The sequence below is a fragment of the Schistocerca piceifrons genome, chromosome 2, assembly GCF_021461385.2.
Source record: "Schistocerca piceifrons isolate TAMUIC-IGC-003096 chromosome 2, iqSchPice1.1, whole genome shotgun sequence".
NCBI classification, from domain to species: domain Eukaryota; kingdom Metazoa; phylum Arthropoda; class Insecta; order Orthoptera; family Acrididae; genus Schistocerca; species Schistocerca piceifrons.
Window position 1 is genome coordinate 137,620,295 of NC_060139.1, and position 26,223 is coordinate 137,646,517.

General features: G+C 40.2%; 1 protein-coding gene and 1 non-coding gene across 3 annotated transcripts in view; both read right to left on the reverse strand.

The window, feature by feature from the left end:
- LOC124777442 (cilium assembly protein DZIP1-like) overlaps positions 1-26,223 on the reverse strand; it is a 286,339-nt gene that overhangs the window by 204,730 nt on the left and 55,386 nt on the right. The window lies entirely within an intron of this gene.
- Trnas-cga lies at positions 26,006-26,080 on the reverse strand. The gene has a single exon. It is a non-coding gene; the product is annotated as a tRNA-Ser (tRNA).

Sequence of the window (26,223 nt, forward strand, 5' to 3'; positions counted from 1 at the left end):
AATGTTTGCCTTTACTTCAGTACACTTGTATCTACTAAAAACTATATACTGATTGTACCTTCACTCTGTGTCTATGACACAATCCTAATCTTGAAGAATAACGGCTAAGTTTAGTTCAATAGAGGCTTATATAATAATAATAATAATAATAATAATAATAATAAAAGAAATATGGGTGATCATCATCTTTAAATGCAATGGCTTAAATTAACCAAAAATGATCCTACAGTTGCTGAACCAAGGGTATTAATGACAATTTATGTAACGGGGGTCGGGGGTGTGGGAAGATTCTAAAATTGCAATTGTTTATATAACTGGTTGGTATTTTACAAAATGTGTTGTGCCCCATGAAATAACTTTAAAAGAAAATACATATTTCCAGAATGAGACTTTCACTCTGCAGCAGAGTGTGCGCTGCCAGGAAGTTTCGAAATACATATTGTATCACAAATGTCTGATGATTATCCAACAACATTTTTTTGAAGGTAGATATCTAGAAGGTAACTATATTCCATTAGTATATGCTGGAAACCATTTTTTGAGAGGTCCAAAATCGCCTCTGCAGCCTTCACCACTGCTTCTGATGATTGATAATGCCTCTTACGAAGGCATTTCTTCATGTTAGGTAACAGAAAAAAGTCAGATGGGGCTAAATCTGGACTATAGGGAGGGTGTGGGATGCACTTCACGTTGATTTTTGCAAGATATTCAGCAACAACATCGGCAATATACGGCCATGCATTATTGTGGTGCATCATCCAGCCTGCTTCACAGAAATGTGGTTTTGTGCCTGATATGGACTTGCAATGTTTTCAGAACATCCCTATAGTATTGTCCAGATACTGATGTGTGTGCAGGTACAACGTGCTGATAAATCATTCCATGAATATCGAAGAATGAGATGACTATAACTTTCTCAGTAGAAGCAACCACTTTTGCTTTTTTGGGGGTTGGTTATGAATGAGATTTCCACACTGAGCTTTGCTGTTTGCTCTCAGGATCAAAATGATGTAACCAAGTTTCATCACGAGTGATTACATTTGAAAGAAACTCCGGATCTTCCTCTAACATCAACTTTAACTGCATGCAGAACTGCACACGAATGTCCTTTTGTTCGGGAATCAACAGCCTTGGAAACCATCGCGCACAAACACATGTCATGTGTAATTTTTCTCTCACCAACGGGTTGGTGGCACCCAATGAAATGTTCAGTATTTCAGAAAGTGATCTTAAGGTAATTCGTTGATCCTCTCTCACAATGACAGCAGCAGTTTTGATGTTTTCTTCCCTGACAGCAGTAACTGGAGCACCGGGTCCACCTTCCATTGAAACTGATTGTCTCCCCTCTTTAAACATTTTAAACCAGCTTCGAGCTGAGCTGTAGGGAAGAACAGACTCTCCATAGGCCTCATAACATTATATAGGCCTCAACTGGAGATTTGTTGAGACGAAAGCAGAATTTCAAAGCTGCATATTGTTCCTCATGCATTACCTCCATTGCAGCAGTAGGCGATACTGAATATGCCTGACCTCGCCTGCCTCTCACAGGCAGCAACCACGAGTCCCAACAATGAAACTACAACGGCGTGTTTGTTGCATATTAAGCTAACAGACTACCATAAGATTAAATTTTAGTGCAAGAAACTATGGCCACATAAAAATTATGATCATTCTTTATTGAACAGGCCTCATATTATTATGCAAAACAGATCTTCCTATCTTTCTTTGTTATTAATATGAATATGGATGTAATCTTTTGGTTTAAGAATCAATATCCTCATATGCTGCAAGGAGTTCACTGTGAAAGAGAGGAGTTGCCATTTATGACTCGTGTAAAGTTTCACTCAAAAGAATTGATGTACCAAAACATTGTGAAGAACAAATATCTGTGTTGTGCAGTAGGGAAAATAATTTCAGTATAGACCTCTACAGACCCCCAGTTAAGAACACTGGGTTTTACTTTCCATTTTTGGTGCTGTGCTACATTCTATTCTCAAGAAAGATGTGTGAAGTTGACTTTGTGTGAGGATTTAATACTCATTTTCTGACCGATTCTCCAAATATAAAAATGTTAATGCATTTATTTAAGTCTTTCAACCTGGTACAGACGGTGTGCTTTCCACAAAATGCAAGGAAACAGCAGCACAACATACACAAATTTTCGCGGATTATGATTTTTATTATTACTTATATTGGTCCCATGTATTACCTTTTGTGCAGTTATGTACTTGTAACATAGGCCACAAAATTATTCTTACAATCTAGACAATGTATACATATAATAATATATATAAAAAATACAATGATTTATAATAATGATGTTACCCAATAAAAATGATTTACATTACCAGAGTTTAAACAATATAATTTTTGGATAAAATATTATCTTTGATAGTACATGATAAGTATAAGACTACACTGGGTCTAATGCTAGTTCATTTTCTCTTAATATGGCACATAAAATTTATTCTTCACAGAATGAGCATGTAACTTTAGGTCACTACCTATTCATCTCCGAAGGAAACATTCCACGTGGGAAAAATTATATATAAAAACAAAGATGAGGTGACTTACTGAACAAAAGCGCTGGCAGGTCGATAGACACACAAACAAACACAAACATACACACAAAATTCAAGCTTTCGCAACAAACTGTTGCCTCATCAGGAAAGAGGGAAGGAGAGGGGAAGACGAAAGGAAGTGGGTTTTAAGAGAGAGGGTAAGGAGTCATTCCAATCCCGGGAGCGGAAAGACTTACCTTAGGGGGAAAAAAGGACAGGTATACACTCGCACACACGCACATATCCATCCACACATACAGACATATTTCAGTGTATACCTGTCCTTTTTTCCCCCTAAGGTAAGTCTTTCCGCTCCCGGGATTGGAATGACTCCTTACCCTCTCCCTTAAAAACCCACATCCTTTTGTCTTTCCCTCTCCTTCCCTCTTTCCTGACGAAGCAACCGTTTGTTGCGAAAGCTTGAATTTTGTGTTTATGTTTGTGTTTGTTGGTGTGTCTATCGACCTGCCAGTGCTTTTGTTTGGTCGATAGACACACAAACAAACACAAACATACACACAAAATTCGAGCTTTCGCAACCCCTGGTTGCTTCGTCAGGAAAGAGGGAAGGAGAAGGAAAGATGAAAGGATGTGAGTTTTAAGGGAGAGGGTAAGGAGTCATTCCAGTCCCGGGAGCAGAAAGACTTACCTTAGGGGGAAAAAAAAGGACAGGTATACACTCGCACACACACACATATCCATCCGCACATACACAGACACAAGCAGACATTTGTAAAGGCAAAGAGTTTGGGCAGAGATGTCAGTCGAGGTGGAAGTAAAGAGGCAAAGATGTTGAAAGACAGGTGAGGTATGAGTGGCGGCAACTTGAAATTAGCGGAGGTTGAGGCCTGGCGGATAACGAGAAGAGAGGATATACTGAAGAGCAAGTTCCCATCTTCGGAGTTCTGACAGGTTGGTGTTAGTGGGAAGTATCCAGATCACCCGGACGGTGTAACACTGTGCCAAGATGTGCTGGCCGTGCACCAAGGCATGTTTAGCCACAGGGTGATCCCCATTACCAACAAACACTGTCTGCCTGTGTCCATTCATGCGAATGGACAGTTTGTTGCTGGTCATTCCCACATAGAACACTTCACAGTGTAGGCAGGTCAGTTGGTAAATCACGTGGGTGCTTTCACACGTGGCTCTGCCTTTGATCGTGTACACCTTCCGGGTTACAGGACTGGAGTAGGTGGTGGTGGGAGGGTGCATGGGACAGGTTTTACACCGGGAGCAGTTACAAGGGTAGGAGCCAGAGGGTAGGGAAGGCGGTTTGGGGATTTCATAGGGATGAACTAAGAGGTTACGAAGGTTAGGTGGACGGCGGAAAGACACTCTTGGTGGAGGGGGGAGGATTTCATGAAGGATGGATCTCATTTCAGGGCAGGATTTGAGGAAGTCGTATCCCTGCTGGAGAGCCACATTCAGAGTCTGGTCCAGTCCCGGAAAGTATCCTATCACAAGTGGGGCACTTTTGGGGTTCTTCTGTGGGAGGTTCTGGGTTTGAAGGAATGAGGAAGTGCCTCTGGTTATTTGCTTCTGTACCAGGTCGAGAGGGTAGTTGCGGGATGCGAAAGCTGTTTTCAAGTTGTTGGTGTAATGGTTCAGGGATTCCGGACTGGAGCAGATTCGTTTGCCACGAAGACCTAGGCTGTAGGGAAGGGACCATTTGATGTGGAATGGGTGGCAGCTGTCATAATGGAGGTACTGTTGCTTGTTGGTGGGTTTGATGTGGACGGACGTGTGAAGCTGGCCATTGGACAGACGGAGGTCAACGTCAAGGAAAGTGGCATGGGATTTAGAGTAGGACCAGGTGAATCTGATGGAACCAAAGGAGTTGAGGTTGGCAAGGAAATTCTGGAGTTCTTCTTCACTGTGAGTCCAGATCATGAAGATTTCATAAATAAATCTGTACCAAACTTTGGGTTTGCAGGCCTGGGTAACCAACAAGGCTTCCTCTAAGCGACCCATGTATAGGTATGCGTACGAGGGTGCCATCCTGGTACCCATGGCTGTTCCCTTTAATTGTTGGTAGGTCTGGCCTTCAAAAGTGAAGAAGTTGTGGGTCAGGATGAAGCTGGCTAAGGTAATGAGGAAAGAGGTTTTAGGTAGGGTGGCAGGTGATCGGCGTGAAAGGAAGTGCTCCATCGCAGCGAGGCCCTGGATGTGTGGAATATTTGTGTATAATGAAGTGGCATCAATGGTTACAAGGATGGTTTCCGGGGGTAACAGACTGGGTAAGGATTCCAGGCGTTTGAGAAAGTGGTTGGTGTCTTTGATGAAGGCTGGGAGACTGCATGTAATAGGTTGAAGGTGTTGATCTACGTAGGCAGAGATACGTTCTGTGGGGGCTTGGTAACCAGCTACAATGGGGCGGCCGGGATGATTGGGTTTGTGAATTTTAGGAAGAAGGTAGAAGGTCGGGGTGTGGGGTGTCGGTGGGGTCAGGAGGTTGATGGAGTCAGGTGAAAGGTTTTGTAGGGGGCCTAAGGTTCTGAGGATTCCTTGAAGCTCCGCCTGGACATCAGGAATGGGGTTACCTTGGCAAACTTTGTATGTGGTGTTGTCTGAAAGCTGACGCAGTCCCTCAGCCACATACTCCCGGCGATCAAGTACCACTGTCGTGGAACCCTTGTCCGCCGGAAGAATGACGATGGAACGGTCAGCCTACAGATCACGGATAGCTTGGGCTTCAGCAGTGGTGATGTTGGGAGTCCCAACTCCTTTGGTTCCATCAGATTCACCTGGTCCTACTCTAAATCCCATGCCACTTTCCTTGACGTTGACCTCCATCTGTCCAATGGCCAGCTTCACACGTCCGTCCACATCAAACCCACCAACAAGCAACAGTACCTCCATTATGACAGCTTCCACCCATTCCACATCAAACGGTCCCTTCCCTACAGCCTAGGTCTTCGTGGCAAACGATTCTGCTCCAGTCCGGAATCCCTGAACCATTACACCAACAACCTGAAAACAGCTTTCGCATCCTGCAACTACCCTCCCGACCTGGTACAGAAGCAAATAACCAGAGGCACTTCCTCATCCCTTCAAATTCAGAACCTCCCACAGAAGAACCCCAAAAGTGCCCCACTTGTGACAGGATACTTTCCGGGACTGGATCAGACTCTGAATGTGGCTCTCCAGCAGGGATACGACTTCCTCAAATCCTGCCCTGAAATGAGATCCATCCTTCATGAAATCCTCCCCACTCCACCAAGAGTGTCTTTCCGCCGTCCACCTAACCTTCGTAACCTCTTAGTTCATCCCTATGAAATCCCCAAACCACCTTCCCTACCCTCTGGCTCCTACCATGGTAACTGCCCCCGGTGTAAAACCTGTCCCATGCACCCTCCCACCACCACCTACTCCAGTCCTGTAACCCGGAAGGTGTACACTATCAAAGGCAGAGCCACGTGTGAAAGCATCCACGTGATTTACCAACTGACCTGCCTACACTGTGAAGCGTTCTATGTGGGACTGACCAGCAACAAACTGTCCATTCGCACGAATGGACACAGGCAGACAGTGTTTGTTGGTAATGAGGATCACCCTGTGGCTAAACATGCCTTGGTGCACGGCCAGCACATCTTGGCACAGTGTTACACCATCCGGGTTATCTGGATACTTCCCACTAACACCAACCTGTCAGGACTCCGGAGATGGGAACTTGCCCTTCAGTATATCCTCTCTTCTCGTTATCCGCACATCTTGGCACAGTGTTACACCATCCGGGTTATCTGGATACTTCCCACTAACACCAACCTGTCAGGACTCCGGAGATGGGAACTTGCCCTTCAGTATATCCTCTCTTCTCGTTATCCGCCAGGCCTCAACCTCCGCTAATTTCAAGTTGTCGCCACTCATACCTCACCTGTCTTTCAACATCTCTGCCTCTTTACTTCCACCTCGACTGACATCTCTGCCCAAACTCTTTGCCTTTACAAATGTCTGCTTGTGTCTGTGTATGTGCGGGTGGATATGTGTGTGTGTGCGAGTGTATACCTGTCCTTTTTTCCCCCTAAGGTAAGTCTTTCTGCTCCCGGGACTGGAATGACTCCTTACCCTCTCCCTTAAAACTCACATCCTTTCATCTTTCCTTCTCCTTCCCTCTTTCCTGGCGAAGCAACCAGGGGTTGCGAAAGCTCGAATTTTGTGTGTATGTTTGTGTTTGTTTGTGTGTCTATCGACCTGCCAGTGCTTTTGTTTGGCAAGTCTCATCATCTTTGTTTTTAGATATATTTTTCCCACGTGGAATGTTTCCCTCTATTATATATATAACAAATTTTTCACAGTTGCAGGGAAAGTTTTCTCAGTTTCAAGGTGTTGTAAAGCTCTTTGCATTGCTTTCATCAATCCAATACTGGAGTGCTGAGATCCTTTTTCAAAAATCTATAGGCTATATGAAAGGCACCATAATTGTTGTGTGTTTCTTGTTTTGCACGGATGAACTGGCTCATTAGTTTCCAGTTTTGTGATATCTTATAATGCAGTCAAAATGAACTTGAATATACATAGCAAAGGAAATGTTAAAATATTACAGTCTTTGAAACAACTTTTACAAGGGTCTCTTCGCTCTTTTTTCAATATGGCTTTTTTCTTTATACTGGTATCAATATTCTTTTCATTCCTATGATGGTAGGGTTTCTTCACACTGTGATTCCATATTACACATATGGCTCAAAAAGTCCATGACAGTGCACAAGAGGTCTTAATGTACATACTGAGCCAGTTGTTTCACTACAATTGTTATTATGCCTAACTTACTGTTTATCTGCCATTTCCAGTTTAGCTCACTGTCTATCAATATATGAGCGTTGGAACTTAAATAGTGGTAACTGTTTATTCACAACTGATACAAAAGAGTTACATGTTTGCATCTGTTACTGTCTTTGAAAGTAGTCATGAGCGTTTTGTAGAACCCATTGCTAGCGATGTGGAAGGTGTAGTATATTGTTAGCAGACCCTGTTCTGTTGATGGTGCGAATGGAGCGGTCTAAAGTTAAGGTGAGTCTTCTTTATTACTGTGACGGTGTTATCCTAACGCATTACGTTCCTGCACGGCAGACCATCAGTGCACAGTATTACTGTTCGTTTTTGGAGCATCACCTGTCACCAGCTTTGCAAAAGAAGCAGCGACACTTCCTGCGCAACCCACCCTTACACAACAATGTGTGGGCGCATACAGTGCAAGCTGTGGCTGCTCTGTTCAGTCAATGGGACTGAGAAGTACTGTACCATCCACCATACTCTCCGAACTTATGTCCTTGTGACTAAGATTTGATTCTGAAGATGAAGGAACCTCTTCGGTGCATTTGCTTCAGAACTGTTCCAGAGATTCAACAGGCAGCAGACCACTCCATTCACACCCTCAACAGAACAGGCTCTACTAACAGTATACCACGCCTTCCACATCGCTGACAATGGGTTCTACAAAACACTGGTGACTACTTTGAAGGATAGTAACAGGTGCAAATATTTAACTCTTTTGTATCGGTTGTGAATAAATAGTTGCCGCTATTTAAGTTCTAACCCTCATATATAGCTAAAAATTTAGCTGAAGCTATTTCTTCCAGTCCTTTTTCACCTACAGGTATATCCATGTGTTACTCTATTTATTTATTTATTTATTTATTGTTGAAAACCACATAAATAGTTCATTTTTTTCAGGTTAATAATCAGCTCATTTTCCATTAACTACTGTGCTGTATTAATGACAGGTATTAAAATATTTTTCTCAAGTACCTCAAAATTGCTGGCCATGTTCAGACAATCATCTTATTTTCATTTTCATGTGTTTGTACACTGTTTACACGTAAACTGAACAGGATCATATCCAGCAGATTCTCTGCCTTTAGCTTTTTTATTTACTCATCTATTACGTTCTGTGAAACCACAAGCACCAAAGCAACATGGTCAGGGAATGAGTCATTACATAGTTTGTGGAATGCTCATTAAAAAATTTATAAACAAAATAATACAACATGAAAAAACTTTTAAGGGTCTACATGAATTAACAACACATCGCATAGAAAAGGTCTCAACTACTGTGAGGAGCTCCTGAACAGAATAGAAATAGTGTGCCACAAAGAAACCCTTCAATCCTGATTCGAATAACTGAGGTTTATTCACTCAGTTTTTTCTGTTCTGGTGCCTATTGAAAATGAAACTGGCTCAATAGTGTATTATGTTTAAGGAAATGTTATCCAGCTGCAAATCATTTTTTCGTCTAGTTTCCAGTGATGAATGTTGCAGTTTCTACCAAAAATGTCAATATTGTTAACTGATGGTATATATGTACAGGGATGTCAGATCAGAATTCCAAGACACATATAAAAACAGCCTACACAAAATTATGAACTGACACTGAAAATCAATCTGCCTGCCTTTTTCTGAGCTAAGAATGCAATTGTGAGAGCACAAATCACCATACAAGGTAAAAGAGTGAAAGTAAGCAAAGAAATGCAGCATTTGCATTTCAGTGTCAGAGACAGTCGAGGCCATCCTTACATTTAAGATAGCAGTGTTCAGTTTCTGTACAAGTCTTCCACCTACCCTCTCTGACCGCCTTGAGACAGTAAAATTTTACTTTTCCAAGATTTTCATGACAGAAACTGTGTCCATTGTAGTTTGTTGCTGTTAAACATTAATCTGTTGCCTGAAAGTCGTGTGCGGACGTTAGACACTATCCTGTCAGATATATCATTTACATTGCCTTCCATGTCTTTGACAATAACATTTGTTTCACCTTCAAAAGAGAAATATTTTTGAGTCATTGGTCGTGATTAGTGGCAAATCACTGATACATATCCAGAAAAGCCACGGACACAATAGAAACTCATGGCACCCAACACTTTACATGATCCCAGATAGATTCAAACCTCTTCCCTCTTTCTTTGTGTCATTACAAAAATGTTATAAACAATTTAGTTCATTTTAAGTAAATACTGCCATAACTATAAGATCCTCCACAGATATATAATTATTATTAGCATGAATATCTCTTACCAATCCAACAATTTTGACGAACTCAAACAATCGAAAATCCAGAATGGAATGTAACAATATAATGAAAAGGATAGTTGCTACTCACCTTATAGCAGAGATGCTGAGTCACAAAGGCACAACAAAAAGACTGTTAACGAGTTAGCTTTCGGCCTACAAGGCCTTTGTCAAAAGTAGACAAAACACACACACACACACACACACACACAGTCTCTGGAAGCAGACCAGACAGATGTGGCAAAATATATATTTAAGAGCTGTCTGAAATTACTGAAATGATGCACAAATGGTTTTTTTTAAAAGGTAGCAAACTGACTGCAAAGATTTATAAAATGTTGTATCATATGTATTAGACTGGTGCATAAGTTCATATCATTTTTCTGTAAGTTTAATAAACACAACAGATACACATAACAGAGACCTAGTCATGAATAATATATTCTCTTTCACTATTTACAACAGTCTGCCAATGCTGGGGTAACTTTTTGAGTGTGCAATTGTAGAAATAATTATGCTTTTGAGGCGAAGAACTTGTCAAACCATGTTCAGAGCGGATTTTGATCTGGAAAGGAAGTTCCCTGAAGGTTGTTTGATAGAGAGCTGGAAAGGTAGAATCTGACAGCACAAGAACAGGTGAATAAGGTGGATGCAGAACGACTTCCCAACCCAACTCCTGTATAGCATTTTTTGTCAGTCTAGCAGAGTGTGGAGTAGCATCACTTCGCGCAGCCTTCCTGGTGGTTGTTCTTGTATTGTGTCTGCAAGACATCTCAGCCGTTGACAATAAATCTCAGCAGTAATGGTTACAAGTTGGGAAAGGAATTTGTAGTACACCACATCATTGCTGTTCCACCACATGCATAACATTCTCATTTGTGGATGCACACAGGTCTTTGTATGGAGAGTTGCTGCTTTGTTTGGGCTCAATCATTCCTTTCTTTTCCTTATGTTAGTGTAAAGATACCATTTCTTGTCACCATTAATGATACAGGATAGGAATGCTCAGCGCTGTTCATAAACCAGTCGACAATGAGCTAGTGGAGATACACATATGGCCACCCACTGATTTTTGTGATTTAGGCTTAGAGTTTGCCATTTCCGTACACCCCATTGTAAAATCTTCCTCACTGCATACAAATGTTGCATGATGGTGGAACGATCATAGTTCATCACCAGTTCTAGATTACACTGATGTGGATTGCTGTGGGTTAATGCATTTAAACAATCTTCATCAAACCCCAAAAATATTCCTGAATGTAGAGAGTCACTTAAGTCAAAACGATCCTCCTTAAAATGAGGAAACCATTTTCTTGCTGTGCTCTGTCCCACAGAATCCGGCCCCCCCCCCCCCCCCCCCACACACACACACACACACACACACACACACACAGCGCAAATGTTTCTGGCTGCCTCCACTGCCGTCATCCCTTTATTGAACTCAAACAGAAGAATATGTCGGGAATTTTCCGATTTCTCCACTTGGCACACCATTTTCTAGACTCCACAGCTCCACTCAGTGCCTCCAAATGACAATATGCAAACTCAAATAGCATCAGTGAATTACAAATAAAAAATGACAATCAATATACAAACCAGAATGCCAACATGCAAAACACGAATGCTACAAACCTATGTACCAACCTAACACCATTTTGTCAGGATTCTTTTTCTACTTCATTTTTCCTACACCAGCTCCTCACAATGAAGAATAAATTGGGCCATCTGGCCATAGCGCCAGAGCTCTTAGAACAAAATTAAAACTATATTGTCAATTATAAAAGAGCTATTAGAGCAGAATGTGGATACTCCAACATATCACAACTCTCTTATGTGAGAATGAAACTGTCAGCTATCCACCAAAGGTGTGTACAATAAATAACAATCACTTCTTGTCAGTATTCAGGGGTGAAGATAGCCTGAAGACCCTGCACCAAAATATCATACCAGCAAGTTACTGACATCCAGCAGTTCTGAAATTTTTTTGAACAATTCTTCTCCACAGTTGGCAAGTTAAATCAAAATTTTACTGATGTAGATAAATACGCAGAACTCTTGAAACTGGTGTTATGATGCAACTACGTCACATCCAACAACTCAAAAACAAGCAACAATGAAACTGAGTCAACAATTACATCATTAAAGAGTGAAGATTCTCATGGCCATGACCAGATTTCAAGTACAATTATGAAGACCAATGCACCATAAATCAGTTCTGTATTTGTTCAACTTTGCAATTTGTCTTTCAGGAGTGGTCAGCTTCCTAACTGACTGAAATACTAGTTAGTAAAACAATTTTATAAAAATGATGAGAGTGAGGATGTGCACAATTAACGGCAGTTTCTCTGTTACCAGAGTTTTCACACATTTTTGACAAAGCAATGTGCAGGAGAGCAGTGGCACATCTCAATACACATAACTTGTTGTCAGAATTGAATCACAGTTTGGTTTCAGGAAAGAGATTGACATCGAAAATGCAATTTATTCATTTGTGTGTAAGACACTAGGAGGACTAAACAAGAGGCTGAGGACAATAGGCATTTTCCCTAACAAAGGTATTTGGTCATGTGGACCATGCAGCGCTTTTGCCAGTGTTGGAACATCATGGAATTATGGGAAAAGCTCAATAATGGTTCACTTCGTATCTAGAAAACAGGAAACAGAAGGTTGTCCTCCAGTGTTAACAAACAAGGAAGAGGTTTGCAACTGACAAGACTTACTGTGAAAGACAAAGAACATAATATAACAGATGTAGCTAATAGGATAGTCATTAACATCAGCATGTGGCATTCAGAGAACAGATTAACATTTAATTGTAACAAAATATATGCATACAGTTTCTGACAGGCAACTCTTGTAGAAGCAAAACTTTGTTCTCCCAAGGTGATTAGCCAATGAAATTGTCCATTTTAAATTCACAAGACTGAGGGGAGATGGTTGGCTTTCTTGGAAGTATAACATTCAAGGTATTTTTCAGAAACTAAATGCTACTATTGTCATTATGAAAATGATCTCCACTGTGTCTGATACTGAAATGTAAAGTATTGTTTACTTTGCTTACTTTTACTCATTATCTCATATGATGTTATATTTTGGGATAACTCTGTATACTCACCAAGAATGTTCTTAGCCCACAAAAGGGCAGCCGAACTGATTTGTGGCTGTAGTTCGCAAACTTCCTGTAGGCAGGTGTTCAGGTGTTTCAGAATTCTAACTTTGTCATCCGTGTACATACACTGCTCTGTAAAACTTAACACAGTAACTACTTGGTGGAAATGAGCAAGATTATGGGAGCTTGTTGTTAGAGGTCTCCCAGTCACATACAGAAAGCTTGTCATCACATGGCACGAGGTCAGCATGAGTAGTAGTGCCAAAAGGGGCTGGCCCTGAGGCATAAGGCAGTTGAAGGAACAGGAAAGAGATAGTGTATCATCAACGAGCAGTTACCATGCACTGTGGTGGTGGTCTTCGTTCTGGCCTGGGGACATCATTCAGATGACTTCACACTGGGGAAAATTGGGAAACTGAAAGGAGGACAAAGTGTAGAAAACTGTAGCCCAACAGTTTGGTGCTACTCAGAGCAAAGATCCACATGCATGGGGAACTTTCCAAACAACAGTTACTGCTGCCTGAGAGAGAGGTGGTGGTCAGCCACAGTCAGCTACAGCAGTAGATGATCGAGATGATGGCTACATTTTGGAAAGGCAAGAAGGGACACACATCAAACAGCGGGTACAATTGAAATCAAAACAGGACTGCAAGGCAGTTAATCTCACGATCCACAGTGACGCAGCAACTACATTGTAGTGGTCCCTCTGCCCAACAACCAGTATGTTGCATTCTGCTGACACCCGCACATCACTGCAATGTGGCAAGGGACTGGATCAACGAGGAGTGGTGCCACTTGCCCTTCTCATATGAAAGCAGTTGCAGTTTGAGTAATTATTCTGGTTGCACACTCAAAGGACGAGAGTTGGGTATAAATAATGCACACAAGAACATTGTTGAACATGACTGTTTTGGTGGTCCATGTATTATAGTGTAGGGGGGGGGGGGGGGGGGGTACAATGCCACATGGGCATACTGACCTCCAAATCTTTCATCATGGTACACTCACTGCTCAATGTATTGCAAAACTGTATCTCCCCACATAGCTCTTTTCAGGGGTGCATTCAGCCCTGACTTCATTTTTATGGATGGTAACACATGACCGCATCAAATATCACAGATAGTGAGGCACTTGGAAGCACAGCATATTTAGCAAATAGACTGGCCTATCTGTTTCTTCCTGACTTAAATCCCACTGAGCACCTGTGGGAGGCATGGGGGGGGGGGGGGGGGCATATTGCAGCACACCCACACACACCAACAACCATCCAGCCACATTACCAACTTTGTAGCCAGTGAGGAAGCACATTGGAGAGCATGCACTGCTTGTATGGTGATCACACACACTGTTGAGAAGCTTTTTTAATGTCCAGGGGACCATCATAAATTTCATTGATTTCAGTGTAATTACTGTCTTCAAATAAAAGTGTCATTCTTGTTCATCTGCATCTTTGGTTACCTTCTGTGTTATAACTTAGCAGTTCTTTCTATGTATGGTCCAAGTTTCATCAAGCTATGTTACTTGACAATAACACATCATGCAAAAGTTACTTTCATCCTAAAGTATTGCACATCAGTGTATATACCATAATGTGATTTGTTACAGACAATATTGACTTATTCAGGAGAAACTGCAACATTCATTCTCTGAACACTAAACAGAAAAACAATGTGCATTTGGACAACAATTACTTAAGCACTGTACAGAAAGGTGTGCACTATTCAGCAAGTTTAATCTTCAGTAGATGTCCAGCAGAACTTAAAAAATTGAGTCTTAAACCTCAAGTATTCAAATATAAGCCGAAAGTTTTACTTGTGGCATTCTCCTATTCGGTATCCTTGCAGTTGTTCAAAACTTTGCTCTTTAATGTGTTATTTAGTTGCATGTCCTGTAATGCCGGAAATTCATATCCTCCTATTTCCATCTATTGTGCTATAATTTTTTTTCCTTGTTTTGGTACCTCAAGATATGACATTTCTGTGTTTTTATATATTGTAATTGTTTTACTATTTGTATACATATGCATTTATGTCAATGTATAATTGGTTTGTTTTGTGAATATTATTTGTATTTATACGCTGGGTCTGGCCTAGGGAAAACTATGCTATCGAACGAATACATCGATAGGTTGTGTAGAGAACCAAAGTGTTTAGCATCTTTGGTAGGGTTAACTCTGTCGCGTGGAGCGCGGGCAGAGCAGAGGGAGTTTGGCTGAAGTAGTGCAGTGGAGCAGGTGTGTTGTGTGACGCTCCCGCGAGTTGCTGCGCTTTCGGGGTTTGGCAGCATGTAATTGCGCTCGACTTGCTATGTTAGTTTCTGACATGGTGTCGCGGACGGGAAGCATTAGCTGGCGCACATCAAAAGCCTGTTTCGCCTGGTGACCGTGTCGAGAAGAAGGCGCGCCAACATCCAGCTTCTGCAACAGCGACGGCCGACAATGAGTGACTGTCGCCACCTCCTCGATCGACGGCTTCAAACCTTCAATCAACCAACAAGGAAGACTGGAAGCACGTAAAGTTTTAGAACTGTATGGCAGACCTCAGCTTTTCAAACTGTTCCATTTGCATCACAAAAATACAGCAACGTAGCATGAACCTTTGTTGTTTATTGTCCAAATTGCATTACCAAGCAGGGTCCCTTCCTTTTCCGGAACGAACCCGAGTGTCGTTGAAATTCAAATGCCAGCATCATTCGATTTCACTGCTTTAATTTCAAAGTTCAGTTAAGGTAATCATAGCTGGCTACAATATTTAGATTACACAAGCACAAATTAAGAGTGCGAGTTTTGTTACTGTGTTTTAGCTTACCTGTGACTGCAGCTCAGCTTGGTACATACTAAATTTTACTATTGTTAATTGTTCAGAATAATTTAAATCAAGTTCAAAGTTAAATCTCTTATTTCTAAATTGCGTAGATTCAAGTAGCTTTTGAAATGATTGTTGAGGTAGTCCAAGACTAACCGTATTTTACTGAATTTCGATGTGCTTCAAAAAGAAAGCTCACTATTAACTTTAGTCACTAAATTAACTTTCGATTTTCCGGTTTTATTAATTCTTTTGCTAAATTAAGTCAGAGTGTAGCGAAATTTATTACTTCTGACAAACTTTCAGTTTTCACACTACACGTGTCAACCTTCAGTTGCCACGCTTCTAGTCCTAATTATATGTGTAATAACCTTTCCTTTTCAGTTACTATAGTAATTGTCCTTAGGACTGGCGACCGTAATTTCCCCAAATCTCAAATATCTAATTACCGCTAGTTAACTGTTAACGTAACGGCCGAACATTTACTTTCTTTATTAACTTTACCCCTTTTCAAAATTAATTTCCACCAGTTTCATTTGCATTTTTCCTTTCATTTAGATGTAACCCTTTCCTCCCTCTTTACCGACAAATTAACTTCGGTGACGATTGCTTTTCCCAAATTTCCATTAGGTACACGCGGTTTAATTTTTCACTGTCATTAAGGTCGTTAAGTGAGGGGGAGGTTACAGTCCTCTCACAATTTACTTTGTGTTTTTTTTAATTCTTTTGTCCATAAATATGTTAATCTGCATTTTGAGAACTAAGTTCTGAATATTCCATGATTACGTAGCTTTTGGCACCATGACACCTGATTAATGAAAGAATGACTGAATGAATAAGTAAACAAATAAATAAATCCAACAAGCTTACCGTGTGAGGTGGCACGGTGATAAGAGACTCTTAATTGTTAACTGCGAGGACAGTGGTTCAAATCCCCATTCAGCCACCTAGATTTGTATTTAGTATTATTTCTCGTAATGGATTAAGGTGAGTGCCCACATGGTTCCTTTGAAAGGGAGAGCTTATTTCCATTCTCCATCTTTCCATCTGTCTCTAATGACCTTATTATTGACCTCATATAAAATCCTAATATCTGTTCCTTCTTATTTTCTCAGAAAAGGAAGCTTACCATCCAGACTGTTCCACTCTTATAGGAGCTTGATACACTAAGCTTCCTTCATTTCTACCTTAAGAGTTACACAAAATGAAGCCAAAAATTTATGTCAGCCAATTATGTTTGGTTGACACTAAAATTAAAAATATGAAATAGAAAAAATAAAATAATTCTGATAATTGAGGAAATTGTTTTTCATATCAACAAAAATAACCAGCAAAACATGTCACTAATTAATATTGCTCAAATGGGAGAAATGAAATAAACCTTAAAATACAACTGTAACACATTTTTTCTAGATTAGATTAGATTCAGTTTTCGTTCAACAGACCCAAATAATGAGATGATTGGTGTGGGTGTGGAACATGTCAGAAAGTATAACATAAAACATTGAATATAAATACTTACTACCCTGTCAGGAGATAGTCGAAATAGGTTAATACAATGCAGTAAACTGGAACAGCCAATATTTACAGAATTAACATGCTGTCAGAATGAAACACCGTTATGCACTATTAATAAATTTATCATACACAAAATACCTAATCTTGAATGTCATGACCAAGTGTTGTCAAAACTGAAATCTAACAGATATTTTTACTTCAGCTGGCTTAACAGTCTCTGTTAAGATATTCATCTATTGAGTAGAAGGAGTTGCCTATCAAGAAGTCTTTCAAACTCTGTTTCAACCGTGCTCTATCTGAAACCAAGTTTTTAATGGTTGCTGGCAATTTATTGAAAATGTGTGTTCCTGAATATTGGACCCCTTTTTGGACCAAGGTAAGTGATGTTAGGTCTTTAAGTAGATTATTCTTATTCTTAGTACTGACTCTACATATTGAGCTATTGGTTGGAAACAGAGATGTATTGTATTACTTGCAATAAATTTCATTAAGGAATAAATATGCTGAGAAGCAGTGGTTATAATATAAAGTTCCTTGAACAGGTTTCTACAAGATGTTCTTGAATTTAAACCACAAATGATTTTTATCACACGCTTTTGCACCCTTAGATTTTTTCTCAGTTTTATGAGTTGCCCCAGAACATGATCCCATATGACATAACAGAATGAAAGTAAGCAAAGTATGCAAGTTTTTTTATATTTATATCTCCTACATCTGACATCATTCTCACGGCAAATACAGACTTGTTTAGGTGCTTAAGCAATTCTGTGGTATGCCCTTCCCAAATGAATTTTTTACCGAGTTGTAATCCCAGAAATTTAACACTGTCAACCTCTTCAATCTGCATGTCTTCATATGTTATACTCATGCTGGAAGGAAATCTCTTACAGGTTCTGAACTGCATATAGTGGGTCTTCTCAAAGTTAATGACAGTGAATTAGCTTTAAACCACTTACTAATGTCAGTGAAAATTTGATTAGCAGCTATTTCTAAATCTGTACTTGACTTGCTAGTTATTGCAAAGTTTTTATCATCTGAAAACAAAACAAACTTAGCATCTGGCAATGTAACAGATGAGAGGTCATTAATATACACAAGAAACAGCAATGGAACCTTGAGGAACACCACATGTTATTAATTCCCAGTCAGATGAAGACTGGCTGCTTACTCCACAGGTATTTCCAACAACACCCTTTGTTTCCTGTTGGATAGATAACATTCAAACCATTTCGCAGCACTGCCGGTGACACTATGACAGAATTTCAGATCTGATCAACTTCATTAATATATTTCATTACTTTAATGCTTATCATTTACAATGTTGATTAATATAACAAAAGCTGAACAAAAGTGTTGAAAACTTTTGGGTAGGCCCTAATGCAGGGCCAGTATTCCACAAGATGAACACTGGTAACCAGCCAAAGCAACACTCAAATCGACTGGTACTATTGACTGAACAGCCAAGGACTGATTGTTGTCATTCAGTGTTTGACACACAATTGTGCAGTTATACTAACAGGAAAGTAGAATTCATTTGTATACTACATGTCAATTTAATTGTGCAGCAGGGAAAGAGACTGTCTGTATGAGTATTGGGGACGAAAGTCAGGCAGGTATTACTCAACAAAATGAACTGTAGACCTGGCAATAGCAGGAACCAGGTTCATGATGTGACCAGGCACAGACCCATTTCTGAACAAAGTATAAGTGTTGTAACCTTGCCGTGAAAACAAGGAAGGAGATTATGTACAATACTTTTGCAGGCAGCCATGGTGGTTTGCTGTTAATGTTATTACACTTATTAATAATAAGAAGGAGAACGGAGAGTAAGTGCTGATGGAAAATGTGATGGAACTTCAAACCTCCCTACTTATTTCTCAAGATTAAATTTACTGTAAAAGTGGCAAACCCTTCTTTGTGTCTGTTTGTATGATGATTGTTGTGCCACTTAGAACAAATATGAGTGGAAGATGACTTATTTATAAAATTATGTTTGTGTACTTTGACATCTTTGTTGGCTTGTCCAATGGAATGATATCTGCCTGCACTACAACATTTAGGTTTAGCTTTAAAATTAGTACAAAAAATGAGCTGTTGCAGGCAATATGAAATCTTGAGATGGTACAGCTTCAATTTCCCAATGTAACAAAACTCCACAGTAAAATATTTCCAACAGTACAGCACAGACTCCGGACTACTACTTATAATAACACATGCCAAAAAACATGTTAGATAAAGAAGGACAAAGATATAAAAATGAGTCAAGATGCAAATTTCACAGTGCAGAGATGATGATGTTTGCTTATTGATTTTTTAGTCACAGAATGCAAACATAACACATCATTTACTTTACAAACATTTTCATGTTGTTAGCTAGGGTAAAATACAGAAATAACAATTGTGTTGTTGTTGTTGTGGTCTTCAGTCCTGAGACTGGTTTGATGCAGCTCTCCATGCTACTCTATCCTGTGCAAGCTTTTTCATCTCCCAGTACTTACTGCAACCTACATCCTTCTGAATCCGCTTAGTGTATTCATCTCTTGGTCTCCCTCTACGATTTTTACCCTCCACGCTGCCCTCCAATACTAAATTGGTGATCCCTTGATGCCTCAGAACATGTCCTACCAACCGATCCCTTCTTCTGGTCAAGTTGTGCCATAAACTTCTCTTCTCCCCAATCCTATTCAATACTTCCTCATTAGTTATGTGATCTACCCATCTAATCTTCAGCATTCTTCTGTAGCACCACATTTCGAAAGCTTCTATTCTCTTCTTGTCCAAACTATTTATCGTCCATGTTTCACTTCCATACATGGCTACACTCCATACGAATACTTTCATAAATGACTTCCTGACACTTAAATCAATACTGGATGTTAACAAATTTCTCTTCTTCAGAAACGCTTTCCTTGCCATTGCCAGCCTACATTTTATATCCTCTCTACTTCGACCATAATCAGTTATTTTGCTCCCCAAATAGCAAAACTCCTTTACTACTTTAAGTGTCTCATTTCCTAATCTAATTCCCTCAGCATCACCCGACTTAATTAGACTACATTCAATTATCCTTGTTTTGCTTTTGTTGATGTTCATCTTATATCCTCCTTTCAAGACACTGTCCATTCCGTTCAACTGCTCTTCCAAGTCCTTTGCTGTCTCTGACAGAATTACAATGTCATCGGCGAACCTCAAAGTTTTTATTTCTTCTCCATGAATTTTAATACCTACTCCGAATTTTTCTTTTGTTTCCTTTACTGCTTGCTCAATATACAGATTGAACAACATTGGGGAGAGGCTACAACCCTGTCTTACTCCCTTCCCAACCACTGCTTCCCTTTCATGTCCCTCGACTCTTATAACTGCCATCTGGTTTCTGTACAAATTGTAAATAGCCTTTCGCTCCCTGTATTTTACTCCTGCCACCTTTAGAATTTGAAAGAGAGTATTCCAGTAAACATTGTCAAAAGCTTTCTCTAAGTCTACAAATGCTAGAAATAACAATAATGTCAATAATTTCAAATGTAATTACAATTTTGAGTTATTTCAAAAATATGAAAATTAATTATAGTATCATCATTTTTTCTATTTATATTATTTGGAAAAAAATCATGTCCATGTATGTGTCACATACATTGTTTGAACATCAATTTTTTAATTAATGTCACTTCCATTGTTAGAACACCAATTTTTTAATTTGGATATCAATAAAATAATACGCTCCTGTCTCAGGTTCTTCGGCCGACGTTCATCTGACGATTTTACTGGCATTTTTCCAGCACGAGTGGCTGGCATTGTCAAAGCTTCACCTCCACTGCCGGTGGTGAACTGGAGCCGTGCTTGTGGACACAGACTATATGTACCTGGCACGCCAATGTCTGAGGGCTTCTCCGCGGTCATTTACGGTGCAGTCCTGCTCTTGCTACCAGCAATGGTCATCGCTGCAGTATGTTTACATTAAGGCTTTCTTCTTTCTTGTTGAAGCTATTCCCATGTTTGTGTATTTCTACAGCTTCTCTGAACAAGCGGGTGTGATAGTGTTTCTCTAGAGCCAGCACTTCCGTGTTGGTGAATTTTATTACATGGTTGGTCTCATTCAGCATGTGCTCTGCCACAGCGAATTTCTCCACCGGCCCCAACCTGCAATGTCACTTATGTTCTTTGATCTTGGTGTGGACTGATTGTCCAGTCATTCGGACATAAACTTTTCCGCATGTGCATGGTATACAGTATATTCTTGACATTACAAGTGGGCCCCTTTTATCCATTGATGATCTAAGACATTGTTTGATCTTCCTTGTTGGTTTGAAAATTGTCTGTACGCCATGTTTGTGCAATATTCGGCTGATTCTGTCCGTCACTCTGGAAATGTATGGCACAAAGGCCATACCCGACATTTCTTTTTCCGATTTCTTACTTCGTCGAGTGTTTGGCTCCGTTACACTTCTAATATAATTTGTAGAGTACCCACTGCTCCTCAGAACACCTTCCTGGTGTTGCATTTCAGGTGCTGCAGCTCCCATATTCACCCTGATCACGTTATGAGCGTATGAATCATGGCTCTTTTCTGGCTTGGGTGGTGCTTTGATAGTTTGTGCAGGTATTAGTCCGTGTGTGTCAGTTTTCAGTACATATTACGTCCCAAGTTTTCGCCATCCCTTGTGACCAGCACATCTAGAAACAGTAGTTTTTTGTCCTTTTCTACTTCTATGGAAATATTTATGTTGGCATGGAGGCTGTTCAAGTGGTTGGCATGTTCAAGTGTCTCAGGAAGTCACTGAGCTGTTCTTCACCATGGCTCCACACAACAAAGTATCATCGACGTATGTGTACCACACCTTAGGTTTACAAGTAGCTGAATCCAGTGCCTGTGCTTCGAAATGTTCCATGAAGAAGTTGGCCACCACTGGACTGAGAGGATTACCCATACCAACGCCTTCCAGCTGTTCACAGAAATTGCCATTCCATGTGAAATAGCTTGTGGTGTGACATGCATGGAAGAGCTTTATGATGTCTTGCGGGAAAATGGAACCAATGTGCTCCAGAGCATCACTGAGTGGCACTTTCATAAACAAAGAAACAATATCCGAGCTGCCCAGGATGTTGTTTGATGCAAGTTTTAGTTTCTTCAGCTTCTCAATGAAATGTCCTGAGTCCTTTATGTATGTGTCAGTCTTCCCCACATGCGGTTGGAGCACAGAGGCCAAGTGTTTTGCCAGTTTATACTTCAGTGTGCCAGGAGCGCTAACAATTGGTAGTAGTGGAACATAGTTCTTATGGACCTTAGGTAATCCACACAGCTGAGGTGGTAGGGCTTCTGTGTTGTGCAGGTTTCTCTGTATGTCCGCCGGCAGAAAAGACCCCTTGATTAACTGATTTGTATTCTGTGTGATACACAGCATTGGATCTATGCTTAGTTTTTGGTATGTCATTGGATCTAATAGGTATCAGATCTTTTGCTCACAATCTTCGGTCTTCATTCAGGGCGTATATGAGGACAAGAAAAAAAATTCCCGGATTTTCCCCGGATTTCCTGTTTAAAATTACACTTTCTCCCGGGTGAAAATACACTTTTTAAGTGACAGTATACTTTTCCTCGGAACTGTAAAACTTATCAATCCTTTGAATGGTTATGGTTTTATACACCAGCATAGTACTTCTCGACCCTTTAGAAAACAAAACTCAGAAAAAAAAAACCGTTTAGGAAACATGTACGCTGCATACTTTCGTATTATGAAAGTGTAAATTTAAATTCCACCAAACGCCACATGTCACTTTCCGAAGCATTGAAATCAAGATTGCAAATGCGCTTTTGTACCCAGTCATAGTTCATGTCACGTGATCTCACCAGCGGATATTCGAGCATAGGACACATGATGTAGTCAGCCAATAGCAATGTCACTGTTAAGTAGCGCGTACACACAAATAGGAAACGTTAATGGTTTAAATTAATGTACCTACTGTTACTACAGGAAAAGCAGAGCTTTCACATATAATATTGGTCTCTAAGATTAATAAGCTGCAAGAGAAGCAAAGCTTGCACCTGTAATGTTGATCTTTTTTGCGTGTGTTACACTTTAAGATACGTCCCACAAATGTGACAGTAAAATTTTTAATAAAGACATAAATGTCTGATCTTCTGGGCTTGAAAGTTTTCTAAATGTTCATACTCAAAGACTTGATTTTTAAATGAGTGCCAAACGCTCTGTGATTTAAGAAATTCATCCTACATTCTCAAACATAGTTCATCTTACATAAAAGGAAATTTACTTTGAAAGTAACGCTTTTCAAACAACCATTCCCAATATTATCCCGTGACCTGTTAGAAATAGGCTCGTTTCAGTAGTTAGATAACAGGCGTCACCGCACTTGCGCAGCTACTAGGATGCTGGAAGCGCGTATGTTTGTAGGTGTAAGACATTAGAAGATCTTACAGTGTCATAAAAGAAACAAGACATCAGAGGATACTCCAAGAGCAGGCGCGGCTCGTGGTTTCTATACTGGGGAAGGCTGCGGCATTTATCAATCGGAGCCAATATAGACCTCTGGTTACGTTACAGACAAGTCTGACATAAACAACTAAGAATTCAGGGGGAGGGGGGTGGGCATATCACGCTCTACCCATAATTTTACGTACTGTGTCTTCTATAATCAGGTATTAATTTATTAAATATCATTAGAAACTAACTTCGAGTTAAAATCTTTGGTTAGTGTTTTTATACGTCATCATTACATTTTCTGACACTTTGCAGCAAATCATATGAAAAGACGCGTTTCGGAGAGATCTTTAATGCGATGAATGTTAACTTTGCGGTTGCGTAATATTTTTGGTGTTTTCAGTTCTAAATTTAAGGCGTTTATTGTAGTTTACCTCCAAAGCTCGAAGTTAAATGTTTTTCGCTGGAATTATGTTTTTTCACCTTTGCGTGAAAATTCTTTAAGTGGGTGATTCCAGTTTCAGTCCAGGCACTATCAGTACTATTTGTACGAAGACAGGTGAAACAGAAAAATGCATTTTTCACTTCACAACCACACAAGCACTCAGCTGCATCGTACATTGCTCTATTAAAACTGCGTTTGTATACTTGCCTAGATTTGCACTGTTTCTGTTCTTGATTGATCGTTAGATCGGGTCTGGGTGCACCAAGTTCTTTCACTTGCATCCTACGGCCGTGTTCCAAGTTTGTACCTTTTGAATTGCACACTGAATTCATATTGCGCTGGTTTCACACTCGCGGTATGGCGCAGATATTCACAAGCAAGTAAAACTCACTAAAATCTTGCAAAATACACTCCGAAAAAGAAACTTGCCAATATCACACGATATCAACAAAAGCAGTCAGCATCAGCAAGCAAGGAAAGTAAAGTCACGGGACAAATTTCGCGCGCTTTGTCCTCCAATCACTTATGAAACTCTCGCTAGATGGCAGTACTGTTGTTACGGTTAGAGAGCCTGTAGTTACTGTAGTCTAGTGCACTCTGGCGGGATATTTGCAAACTTATTGTAAATGTGGATAAAATAGCCAATGGTAGAAACAAAACAACTATCTAAAACATTATCAAAACAATAATACTAAACGTCGATTAATGACGCATCGAAGCGTAGTAGAGATGTGCAGAGACAGAGATTGGATAGCGAAGTTTCGGCCACTCTGCATTCCTTTATTACATAGATAGTGGAACGTGAAAAACGTGTGGTGGTTGGTATGACACCCTTAGGCTGCAAGCTCTGAGCCTTCGGGTCGCCCATAAAGAGCAGTACTATGTAGAAGCCACGCCCCCATACCGCTACTACGTGCAGCTTACGGACGTTCCAAGGCGCAGCCTAAACACTACTAACCGTTCGCAAAACATCTATCGATACAAACAGTTCCAAAAACGTTAACCGTCGTTACTTTAATCGGAATGTGAAATGTGCGAAATTCGTCCTGATAATTTAAAGTTTGTGATATGTTCTTGCGAAATTTACTTTAACATATATTTTGGGGCGGCTCCGCCTCAGAGCCTTTAATTGCGAGCCGCGCCTGTCCAAGAGCATCGAAATTTCGTGGCCCATACTAAAAAGCATAATTCAGCTTAAAGTACACATTCATAAGTCCAGATTTGGATGTAAATTTTATTGGAGTACCAGTATTGTATTATCTCGTGTTTGGTTCTTGATAATGGCATAATGTCATACGTGCTAGAAGATGAAAAACATGCACTTTTGAAATGCATCGAACAGTTGAAACTAGCCAATAGTGTGGAATTAAACACTTCGTTTCAAATAAATTGACTGCCTCAGCGGAAAAGATTAACAAAAGCCAAATTTCTTTAGCAAATTGACAAAAAGAACTTCATTGTTGTGCAAGGTGATTAATGCTTGACTGTCAGAAAGGTGGAAATAAAATAAAATCTGAAACTAATAACATATTTTAGCCTTCCGTACTCACGTCAATGCATGTTAATTCACTTGATAGCTCCCAGCCACAGAAATCCATTTTGTTTTCACTTGACGTGAGAGCAATAAACGAAGTGGAAACAGCAAAATCACTAAACGTGAACGCTAGTCACATGGAGATTATCCACTTTCCCACTATAACTCAGACTGCTCTGTGCATCAGGGGGGGGGGGGGGGGGGGGGGAACTCGCAATCAATATTGGATGGGACAATTTGTAACCAGGAGAACAAGAACTCTTCAGAAAATTTGCATTATTTACTGCCTACAGCTAATAACCTGCTTTTTTGTGTGACATAAACTTAAATATAGGATACATGAAACCAGCAGAAGAGACAAGCAAGACAGTACACATTCCTTCAATCCTTAAGTCCTAGCATTTTTTCTCTCCGTTCCAGCTTTACATGATGTGCTTTCCTTTCTGGGAAAGAATCTATTACCTCATCAAAGATCATCAAATGTTTTGCTACACAAAAAAAGAAATGTCTTTGTCTAATACTGAAACAGCTAGAATGAAATTTTCACTCTTCAGCGAAGTGTGCGCTGACATGAAACTTCCTGGCAGATTAAAACTGTGTGCTGGACTGAGATTCGAACTCAGGACCTTTGCCTTTCGCGGGCAAGTGCTCTACCAACTGAGCTACCCAAGCATGACTCCGCTCTATCCTCACGGTTTTAATTCCACCAGTACTTCATCTCCTACCTTCCAAACTTTGCAGAAGCTCTCCTGCATACCTTGCAGAATGAGCACTCCTGGAAGAAAGGATATTGCAGAGACATGGCTTAGCCACAGC